The sequence below is a fragment of the Moschus berezovskii genome, chromosome 9, assembly GCF_049115385.1.
Source record: "Moschus berezovskii isolate FMDL1 chromosome 9, NW_MosBer_1.0, whole genome shotgun sequence".
NCBI classification, from domain to species: Eukaryota; Metazoa; Chordata; class Mammalia; order Artiodactyla; family Moschidae; genus Moschus; species Moschus berezovskii.
This window is the reverse complement of record NC_142468.1, coordinates 18,107,753-18,118,240: the sequence shown is the minus strand read 5'-3', so window position 1 is coordinate 18,118,240 and position 10,488 is coordinate 18,107,753. Positions and strand designations below refer to the sequence as shown.

The 10,488-nt window shown below is 44.2% G+C and overlaps 1 protein-coding gene across 4 annotated transcripts in view; it reads left to right on the top strand.

Annotated features, from left to right (window-relative positions):
* The first annotated feature begins 682 nt into the window (after positions 1-682).
* Positions 683-10,488, top strand: part of ZNF410 (zinc finger protein 410) — a 39,484-nt gene continuing 29,678 nt past the window's right edge. Inside the window, exons 1-2 of one of the 4 annotated variants that reach the window (XM_088839459.1) lie at positions 687-975; positions 10,059-10,270. The gene's annotated coding sequence lies outside the window, so the exon portion shown is untranslated. Of the gene's footprint in view, positions 976-10,058; positions 10,271-10,488 lie in introns of all 4 variants that reach the window. The other 3 variants (XM_055436486.2, XM_055436485.2, XM_055436484.2) reach the window with 3 other exon arrangements.

Here is a 10,488-nt window from a genome sequence, read left to right as displayed (position 1 = left end):
TTTTATTCCCAGGTGGCTCAGTGGTAAAGAAACTGGCTGCGAATGCAGGAGATGCAGGTTTGATCCCTGGGTGGGGAAGATCCCCTGGTGAAGGAAATGGCAACCCAATCCAGTATTCTTGCCTGGAGAAGCCTGGTGGGGATAGTCCATGGGGTCGCAAAGGAGTTGGACATGGCTGAGCACGCTGGCACGCCACTATCTTAGCCGAGTCTCTCCATCCTTTGGGACCCAGCAAGTATTCAAAAATTACTAATCTCAAATACTCAAGTCAGACACATAAAGCTGTAAGTTGTGGCATCCGGCCTGAAACTCAAGGGTTCTAGCCCCCTGTGGACATCCGAGAGCTGTTTACATCCGAATGTACTGACGGAACGAAGACTCTAGGGAATCCACATTACAAAAAAAAGTTATACACCTGAGTCTCAAATTTTTACGCCGCCCGGTATGCAATGCAGAACTGTTCTGGAAGTTCCCTTCTCTGGCACTTAAGCTTCAAAGTCCTCTTCACTGAGAGAACTCTGATAAATGTTTAAGTAGTGATCTTTTCTTTCTCGCTTGCCTCCACTGCAACCTGCACTGATCTCAGCTGACAGGAAAATCTACCCCGTCCGTTGCAGCAGGGAAGCAGTGACGTCACGACTAGAATTGCCTGACCCCGTTTTTGCGGGCTTCGCAGACCACAGAGCTACAAAGGCCGAGAGGAAATGAGTGGGATGCGGGAGAACGCAGATCCTACCCTCACAGAGCCCAGCCCTGCGCTACCAGCGTGGCCCGCACAGGCCTGAGGACCCCTGGAGGGAACCCTCTTCGGCGTTACCGGCGCCCGGCGGGGAGGCAAGCGAGTGGGCGTGTGCGTGGGGGGCGGCCAAACTTCCTGTCCCGCGCTCAAACTGCTTCCGGCAGGAGCCGGAAGACGCTCTGTGTGGACAGAATTCGGGACCGACTGACGGCCGGACTGCTGCCCAGGACTGGAAGGTGAGTTCTGGGGTGGTCCCGACCATACCCGCCCGGCTGGGTGGCCTCCGAGAAGGAGGAAGTCAGCGCCGGCTTCTCGGGGCCGGGGGCCGAGTTTGACCCCGAGAGGACCGGGAAACTGCCCCCGGGGCACCCCACCCGGATCTGGAGCGGCGGGTCTGAAGCCCTACGGCTTCGGCTTTTCTCCTCGAGGGCTTCTGGGGCCGGTGTTTCGGCTCCTTTCCTTGGTTTGGGGGCCGGGGACATGGGGACAAGACCGACCTGAGAAAGCTGGAGCCAGCGAGTGCCCGGGGTGGGGGCTCGCAGACTGCACCCGCGGCGAGGCCCGCCCGCCAGCCTTGGGGCCCTTCACTGGGCCGTTGTAGTCGGGGAACGATGATGCCAGGGCAACTCTGCCCTGGATATTTCAGCCCCAGATCTACCCTCTTCTTCTGTATGTCCACTTTCTGGGACTAGAAGAAGGAAGACTGCCGACTCGGAGGGGCTGGGCCGCCGGTTTCTCCTTCGCGTGTCATTTGAAGGCGAGGGTGTGGGACTGTGAGTGTTTACCGCCTGTATTCGTTTCTAAGGTTGTATTTATCCTCTGAAGTCTCTTCGGAAAAAATAATTCAATTAGTTTATTAAAGTTTGTCCCTCTTGCTCATGAGGCTCTCAAATGCACTTAGGATTCATTTGAAAGTTAAAATTATTAACTTGGAAGTTAAGAATTTGTACTTCTTCCTCATTTTGACCCAAGGGTCGATGCAACATATTTGTAAAGAGGATGAAAGAAATATTTTAAAATAAAACCAGGGGCATTTTGTTATTGTTAGAGAGTGAAAAATTTCACTGTCTTCGTATGAGACAAAGTGAGGTCAACTAAGCTCAAAAGATTTAGGTTCTAGTTTTTTAAATTTTGCGTCTAAGTAGAGGTCTCATTTTTGGCAAAGTACTTAATCTCTAGCTTTGACACCCCCGCCCGCACCCCCTGTAAATAAAGAAGGTTACCTGTTCTTTCAGCAAGTATTTCCTAAACGCTTAGTTTGTGCAAGCACCTTGCTGAGTTAATGGGAGGATGAATAAATTCAGTGAACCTTAACCAGTGAGAAAAACATGCTGGAAGACAACTAACTCCCAAAGCAGGGTGAGATAATTGTTAAAGAGGGGTTAAACTGTGTTGTGGGAACACCAGGGAAGGGTAGATTTGTTTTGACTGGAGGGAAAAGATGAGTCTTTATGGAGAATGGCATATGAGTTAGATTTTAAAGACAGGAAAGGATTTCAAAGATCACAGCTGGATTGCAGTGTTTATTACTGGAGGGTCTTATTACTGAAGAACTATCCCAAGGGAAAGATCTTGAACACTGAAATAGGTTGGAGTGTTCATTTAGTAGCCAATCCAGTGTGTACTGGAGAAAAGGGTTCATTGAGGAGTATAGTGGATGCTTTAACTGAAACAGTATTTGAGGACATATTGTTGAATATTTAAAATGTCATGCTTAGGGATTTGACTGTTAATTCTGAGGCACTGAACTTTGGGCAAGGGAAGTGACATAAACTTCTCTGTGTTTTGGAAAGATAACTCAAGTGGCTGCATAAAAGATGGATTGGAAAGGGGAATCTTAAGGGCAGGGTGGCCAGTTAGAAGCTTGTTTTCATGTTGGAGTTGAAAGATAATGAAAAACCTAAACAGTGCATTATGGTAGGAATAAACTTGGAGGAATCAGAACCACTGGGATTATTTAGATATGGAGGATGAGAGAGATTGTTCAAGACCTAGAGTTTGTAGCTGAGTGGGAGGAAAATTGGGCAATAACTGAAATGGATAATATGGGAAGAAGAACAGGTTTGGTGGGGAAGATGACAATCTGGATTTTGGACATTGTTAAAATTGAGATAAACATCCACTTGGATATACCTGGCAAGCAGTTAGAAATAGTTTGGAGTTCAGAGAGAGGTCAATAATAGAGACAAAAATTTAGGTATCATTTGTGGTGTCATTCATTCAATATGCAGATATTTATTTAGTGCCTGCTGCTGCTGCTGCTGCTAAGTCACTTCAGTCGTGTCCGACTCTGTGTGACCCCATAGACGGAAGCCCACCAGGCTCCCCCGTCCCTGGGATTCTCCAGGCAAGAACACTGGAGTGGGTTGCCATTTCCTTCTCCAATGTGTGAAAGTGGAAAGTGAAAAGTGAAAGTGAAGTCGCTCAGTCGTGTCCGACCCTTAGCGACCCCACGGACTGCAGCCCACCAGGCTCCTCCATCCATGGGATTTTCTAGGCAATAGTACTGGAGTGGCTTGCCATTGCCAAACCCACTCCAGTACTCTTGCCTGGAAAATCCCATGGATGGAGGAGCCTGGTGGGCTGCAGTCCGTGGGGTCGCTAAGGGTCGGACACGACTGAGCGACTTCACTTTCACTTTTCACTTTCATATTTTGGAGAAGGAAATGGCAACCCACTCCTGTGTTCTTGCCTGGAAAATCCCAGGGACAGGGGAGCCTGTTGGGCTAACGTCTATGGGGTCGCACAGAGTCGGACACGACTGAAGCGACTTAGCAGCAGCAGCAGCTGCTTACAGCGGAGAAGGCAATGGCACCCCACTCCAATACTGTTGCCTGGAAAATCCTATGGATGGAGGAGCCTGGTAGGCTGCAGTCCATGGGGTCGCTCAGAGTCAGACACAACTGAGCGACTTCGCTTTCGCTTTTCACTTTCATGCATTGGAGAAGGAAATGGCAACCCACTCCAGTGTTCTTGCCTGGAGAATCCCAGGGACAGGGGAGCCTGGTGGGCTGCCGTCTTCTGGGGTCGCACAGAGTCGGACACGACTGAAGCAACTTAGCAGCAGCAGCTGCTTACAGAGAAGCTTGTATAAAAGCCCTTAAAGCTCATAGTAAAGACAATCTCAGAGCTTCATAGTATCAGAAATGACTCTTGGAGACCTAAATTCTTCATGAATTACATACAGTACTCCGCCAGGCACCAGGTGTTGGGTTCTGGGTGCTAGGAGATAAAAGTAGTGAACAAGACAGACTAGTTCTTGTCCTTGTTTATGGAGCTTACAATTTGTAAACAAGCTTGCCCTTTTTTATGACAGCTGACAAAAAGTGAATACTATATAAAAACAAAAGAATTAGAAATTGTGATGGGTGCTGTAATGGAGACAGTAGGGATGGATAGAAAGTAAAACTGGGGTTATGGGGAACCTTCCTGGGATAAAGGGATCAGGCATACATAACCTTTTTATGTGAGTTGATTGTTGAACAGAACCCTAAAGAGTAAAAAAGCAGCTAACCAATTGAAGAGAAAGCATTCCTAGGTAGAGGAAATGACACGTGCAAATCACTAGCATAGAAAAGAGCTAAATGTGTTCAAGGAACTAAGGGAGAGCCGTTTGGCTGGAGCTTGGTGAGCAAGTAATAGAGAACAACTCTGGAATGTCTTTGGAGAGGCAGGAATGGATCACATAGGTCCTTATAGGCCTGGATAAGGATTTTTGATTTTTTCCTAGATATATTGGGAAGCCACATGAAGAAAATGTGAAAATTCATAGTTTAAGATGATATTGAGTGATGTGAAGAGAACAGAATGAAGGGAGTCAAAGAATAGAAGTAGGGAGACCAGTTAGGAGGCAGTAACGGTACTTTAAGGCAAAAGTTGATGGTGGCCTGGAGTAGAGTAGAGGCAGTAGAAGTAGGTGGGTTAGAGATAGACTCAAGTCCAGACTTGTAGCTGAACTGCATACTGGGAGCAAAGGAAAGAAGTTATCAAAGTCACTTCTAAATGGGGTGAATGATGGCCTTCCCTTGAGTGGAGGGTTGTAGTCAGAGGGGCTGGCAGGGGATGATGGGAAACAGTTGGGAGAGAATTCATTTTGAATATGTTAAATTTGAGATATCAAAACATCAGGTAGAGATGTCAAATAAACAATTATATGTACAAGTTTGTAGCTCAGAGGAGATATCTAGGCTATAGGTTACAGTTTTGGAGACCATGTCATTTAAAGCCATGCGTTCACACTAGGAAGAGAATATAATATAGTAAGAGAAGAAGGCCTGCAAACTCCTGAGGAGCATTAGTATTTAGAAGGTGAGTGGAGGAGGAATATAGGAGTTATCAGAGAAGACTGGAGGAGTGGCCAATGAGGTAGAGAGAGAATGAGAATCTTAGAAGCAAAAGAGAGTAAGTAAAGTGTTTGTGGAAGGAGGCAATACTTCTAAGGGAAAGTATCAGTTACGACTCTGGTTGCAAATGACCAATGTACTTGAGGAGAAGAGGAATTTATGACAAGGATGTGGGAAGCTCACAGGATCAAAAGAAATGCTGAAGGCCCTGGCTTTGAAAAGGACAGAAATCTGAGCAGCCCCCGGGGGAGACTGATAATTGCAGTACTGGAATGAACAGGTTGCTATAGCAGTTTTCACCTTTTAGTTAGTTAACTTCTTTTAGAATTCATGTTCTAAGTCAAAGTATATGATGAACAAATCAGTTGAATGCCCAACAGTTGGTTAGGATAGGAAAGAACACCTTACTCTACAGGCCTACCAAGAATGTATCCAGTGAGAGAGGGGTAGATCCCCAAACAAAATGTAGATCCTGTCACCTAAACGGGGAATGAATGTGGAACAATCAAAAATAATAGTTGTCCCTTGCAAAGGTTAAGTAAGATGAAGATAGCAAAGTATCCATTAAATTTGGCAGCATGAAGATCATTGGCTTTAAATTTGTCTCTGAAGGATTGCAGAGAAATGGGGAGGTGACTGGAATAAAAATCAGGGCTGTAGGAATGGGGCAACCCAGAAGATCCCAGGAAGAGAAGAAGGAAGGCCCAGGATGGACGTTACAGTTTCTGAAATTCATTCTGGTTTCACAGTTCTGTGTTCCTGATGTTTCAGATCAGTCCTCATTACCACTTTATCATTAAAATGTAATTAACTCTCATGCTGTATCTTATACTAGATATGATATTAAAAATAAAAAGTTGCTTGATTTTTTTCTTTCTCTACCATTTTATACCAAAACTTAAACTGCTCTTTTATAAATTTTAATTTTTGGTCTTTGTAATTCATTAGCATTAGTAGAATTTTGTTTTTGTTTTATAAGTATTACTGAGTATTGTTCCCTTCTGTATCTGTGATCAGCCACAGGTAGAATCGGAGGGAGCTGAGAAGCAGATTGGGCACATGGGGAGAGAGATTAGTCTTCTCAGTTGAACTTTTGTGCTTTATTTTAACCTTTGTGAGGAGTGACCAGCTGAGGGAGCACAGTGTTTTGCAGTTTCTTCTCTTTTTTGTCATCCTCTCTCCCTCTTCCCCTTCTTTACCAAACCGAGTTAAGGTCAAGGCATTTTCTGCCTCCCTCAGAGGATAAGAACAACGCTGGTATTCTGGGCTTTGTATTCTAGAGTGGAATCACATTGCTTTTTGGAGGCTGGCACAATGATTTTCTGTTTCCTTCATGATGCAGAGTATTAAAAGCCCCTGGTCATCTTTCCATTTGGAATACATGCCCTTCTGTATGGCAGTCAGGACTGAGGCAGGAGACCTGTATCAGCTCTATTCCTGTATTGCTTGCTTAGTTTACTTTGGTCTGGTTTTCCTTCCCAATATTTCTCTATGTAGCCTGCATTGGTTATGGGCCATATCTAATCTGGGAAATGGTGTTAACACTAATTCCTGTCTAACATATGAGAGTTCTTCACTGAGGTGTGGGACCAAAAACTGGTTAATTATAAAGATATTTTATCTTTCTTTGCTGATTGTTGTCTAGTGTGTAGTATTTTCCTTTGCAGACGTTTAGGGAAGTTTGAAACCACTAGACCATTCAGGTATGACCTAAATCAAATCCCTTATGATTATACAGTGGAAGTAAGAAATAGACTTAAGGGACTAAATCTGATAGAGTATGTGATGAACTATGGACAGGGGTTCGTGACATTGTACAGGAGACAGGGATCAAGACCATCCCCAAGAAAAAGAAATGGAAAAGAGCAAAATGGCTGTCTGAGGAAGCCTTAAAAATAGCTGTGAAAAGAGAAGCAGAAAGCAAAGAAGAAAAGGAAAGATATTCCCGTTTGAATGCAGAGTTCCAAAGAATAGCAAGAGATAAGAAAGCCTTCCTCAGTGATCCATGGAAAGAAATAGAGGAAAACAACAGATTGGGAAAGACTAGAGATCTCTTCAAGAAAATTAGAGATACCAAGGGAACATTTCATGCAAAGATGGGCTTGATAAAGGACAGAAATGGTATGGACCTAACAGAAGCAGAAGATATTAAGAAGAGGTGGCAAGAATACACAGAAGAACTGTACAAAAAATATCTTCACGACCAAGATAATCACGATGGTGTGATCACTCACCTAGAGCCAGTCATCCTGGAATGTGAAGTCAAATGGGCCTTAGGAAGCATCACTACGAACAAAGCTAGCGGAGGTGATGGAATTCCAGTTGAGCTATTTCAAATCCTGAAAGATGATGCTGTGAAAGTGCTGCACTCAATATGCCAGCAAATTTGGAAAACTCAGCAGTGGCCACAGGACTGGAAAAAGTCAGTTTTCATTCCAATCCCAAAGAAAGACAATGCCAAAGAATGCTGAAACTACCACACAGTTTCACTCATCTCACATGCTAGTAAAGTCATGCTCAAAATTCTCCAAGCCAGGCTTCAGCAATACGTGAACCGTGAACTTCCAGATGTTCAAGCTGGTTTTAGAAAAGGCAGAGGAATCAGAGATCAAATTGCCAACATCCACTGGATCTTCGGAAAAGGAAGAGAGTTCCAGAAAAAAACATCTGCTTTATTGACTATGCCAAAGCCTTTGACTGTGTGGATCACAACAAACTGTGGGATATTCTTAAAGAGATGGAAATACCAGGCCACCTGATCTGCCTCTTGAGAAATCTGTATGTAGGTCAGGAAGCAACAGTTAGAACTGGACATGGAACAACAGACTGGTCCCAAATAGGAAAAGGAGTACATGCTGTTGCTGCTAAGTCACTTCAGTCGTGTCCAACTCTTTGTGACCCCATAGACGGCAGCCAACCAGGCTCCCCCGTCCCTGGGATTCTCCAGGCAGGAACACTGGAGTGGGTTGCCATTTCCTTCTCCAATGTGTGAAAGTGAAAAGTGACAGTGAAGTCGCTCAGTCGTGTCCGACTAGTAGTGACCCCATGGACTGCAGCCCACCAGGCTCCCCTGTCCATGCGATTTTCTAGGCAAGAGTACTGGAGTGGCTTGCCATTGCCTTTTCCGATTCGGCTGTGTCAAGTATGCAATTTGTGGCATGACACAAACTACCACAATCTGTCTTTCCAGAGCGTAAAACATTGCATTTTAAGGACGTGAGATATTATGGCAAAGAACTCTCCCAAATGGAACCTCGCATCTCATCACTAACTTTAAAATCTCCAACCAGGTAGCATCCAATCTACTTGCAAGTTAATCAAAACAACTTTCATTTAAACATACTCAGCTAAAAAAAAAAAAAAGACACCCATGAATCAAATAATACCCCTCACCTCCGTCAGCACAACTGGTCATTAAAGATAAATGTCTAAAATAGAAACTACTAGAGAACACAGATTTCCTTCAACATCTGCTGCTGCTGCTGCTGCTGCTGCTGAGTCACTTCAGTCGTGTCCGACTCTGTGTGACCCCATAGACAGAAGCCCCCGTCCCTGGGATTCTCCAGGCAAGAACACTGAAGTGGGTTGCCATTTCCTTCTCCACAACATCTGCTACTCACATAAAATGACTGGAACAAAAGAACCTCTGCAGTCAGAGTGACTTACTGTCACAGACTTGAGAGTCATCCCATAGTAGGTACCCATAGTGTCAATTTTGAAACCTTCTGTTTCTTCTTTTCCTTTGAATCTTTTTGCATATTGTCACCCGGCTTATTTAACTTAAATGCAGAGTACATCATGAGAAATGCTGGGCTGGAAGAAGCACAAGCTGGAATCAAGATTGCCGGGAGAAATATCAATAACCTCAGATATGCAGATGACACCACCCTTATGGCAGAAAGTGAAGAGGAACTCAAAAGCCTCTTGATGAAAGTGAAAGAGGAGAGTGAAAAAGTTGACTTAAAGCTCAACTTTCAGAAAACTAAGATCATGGCATCTGGTCCCATCACTTCATGGGAAATAGTTGGGGAAACAGTGGAAACAGTGTCAGACTTTATTTTTTGGGGCTCCAAAATCACTGCAGATGGTGATTGCAACCTTGAAATTAAAAGACGCTGACTCCTTGGAAGGAAAGTTATGACCAACCTAGATAGCATATTAAAAAGCAGAGACATTACTTTGGCAACCAAGGTCTGTCTAATCAAGGCTATGGTTTTTCCCGTGGTCATGTATGGATGTGACAGTTGGACTGTGAAGAAAGCTGAGTGCCGAAGAATTAATGCTTTTGAACTGTGGTGCTGGAGAAGACTCTTGCGAGTCCCTTGGGACTGCAAGGAGATCCAACTAGTCCATCCTAAAGGAGACCAATCCTGGGTGTTCATTGGAAGGAATAATGCTGAGGCTGAAACTCCAATACTTTGGCCACCTCATGCGAAGAGTTGACTCATTGGAAAAGACCCTGATGCTGGGAGGGATTGGGGGCAGGAGGAGAAGGGGACGACAGAGGATGAGATGGCTGGATGGCATCACTGACTTGATGCACATGAGTTTGAGTGAACTCCGGGAGTTGGTGATGGACAGGGAGGCCTGCTGTGCTGCGGTTCAGGGGGTCACAAAGTCGGACACGACTGAGTGACTGAACTGAACTGAACTGAAGGAAGTTTGAGGATGGGCGTCAAGTAATCTCAGTTTCACCAAGACTTTCATCAGGGATAATTGCTGGTTGTTGGATAATATATATTTATAGCGGGTTTGTATCTATGGCTTTATATTTTTATGACTGACTCTTTGTTAAACATATGTATTTTAGACACTTGAATGATTTTCAGTCTTTGGAACATAACCTGTTAATAGCTTTGTGAGATAATTTTAGTGAATCTTATCATTTTAAAAAAAGTGCATGAGATTAGTGTACTTTAGTATTTTATTGTTTTATGAAAATATGCTGTTTTTGTGTACCTTTGTGTTTATTTTAGGGCTTCCTAGGTGGCACAGCGGTAAAGGATCTGCCTGCAATGCAGGAGATGTGGCTTCAATTCCAGGGTCAAGAAGATCCCCTGGAGGAGGAAATGGCACCCCATTCCAGTATTCTTGCCTGGAAAATTCCATGGACAGAGGAGTCTCGTGGGCTGCAGTTCATGGGGTCGCAAAGAGTTGGATATGACTGAGCGTCTGAGCACGCACGCAGGCATGCTATGTGTATTTCACTCTCTAGGTTATGATGGAAAATGTATCTTATTGTGGGTTGCAATCAGAAAAGTTTGAAAACTACTGCTTTATAGGAAATTTGGACTCAAATTTCTTAACAGTTTATAGTATACTAAGGATTTGATAGATTTGCTTGTTTCTTAAGCACTTATGCAAAATTTTGCTTCTGAAGAATTTTATCATTATTTCTGTTAACTG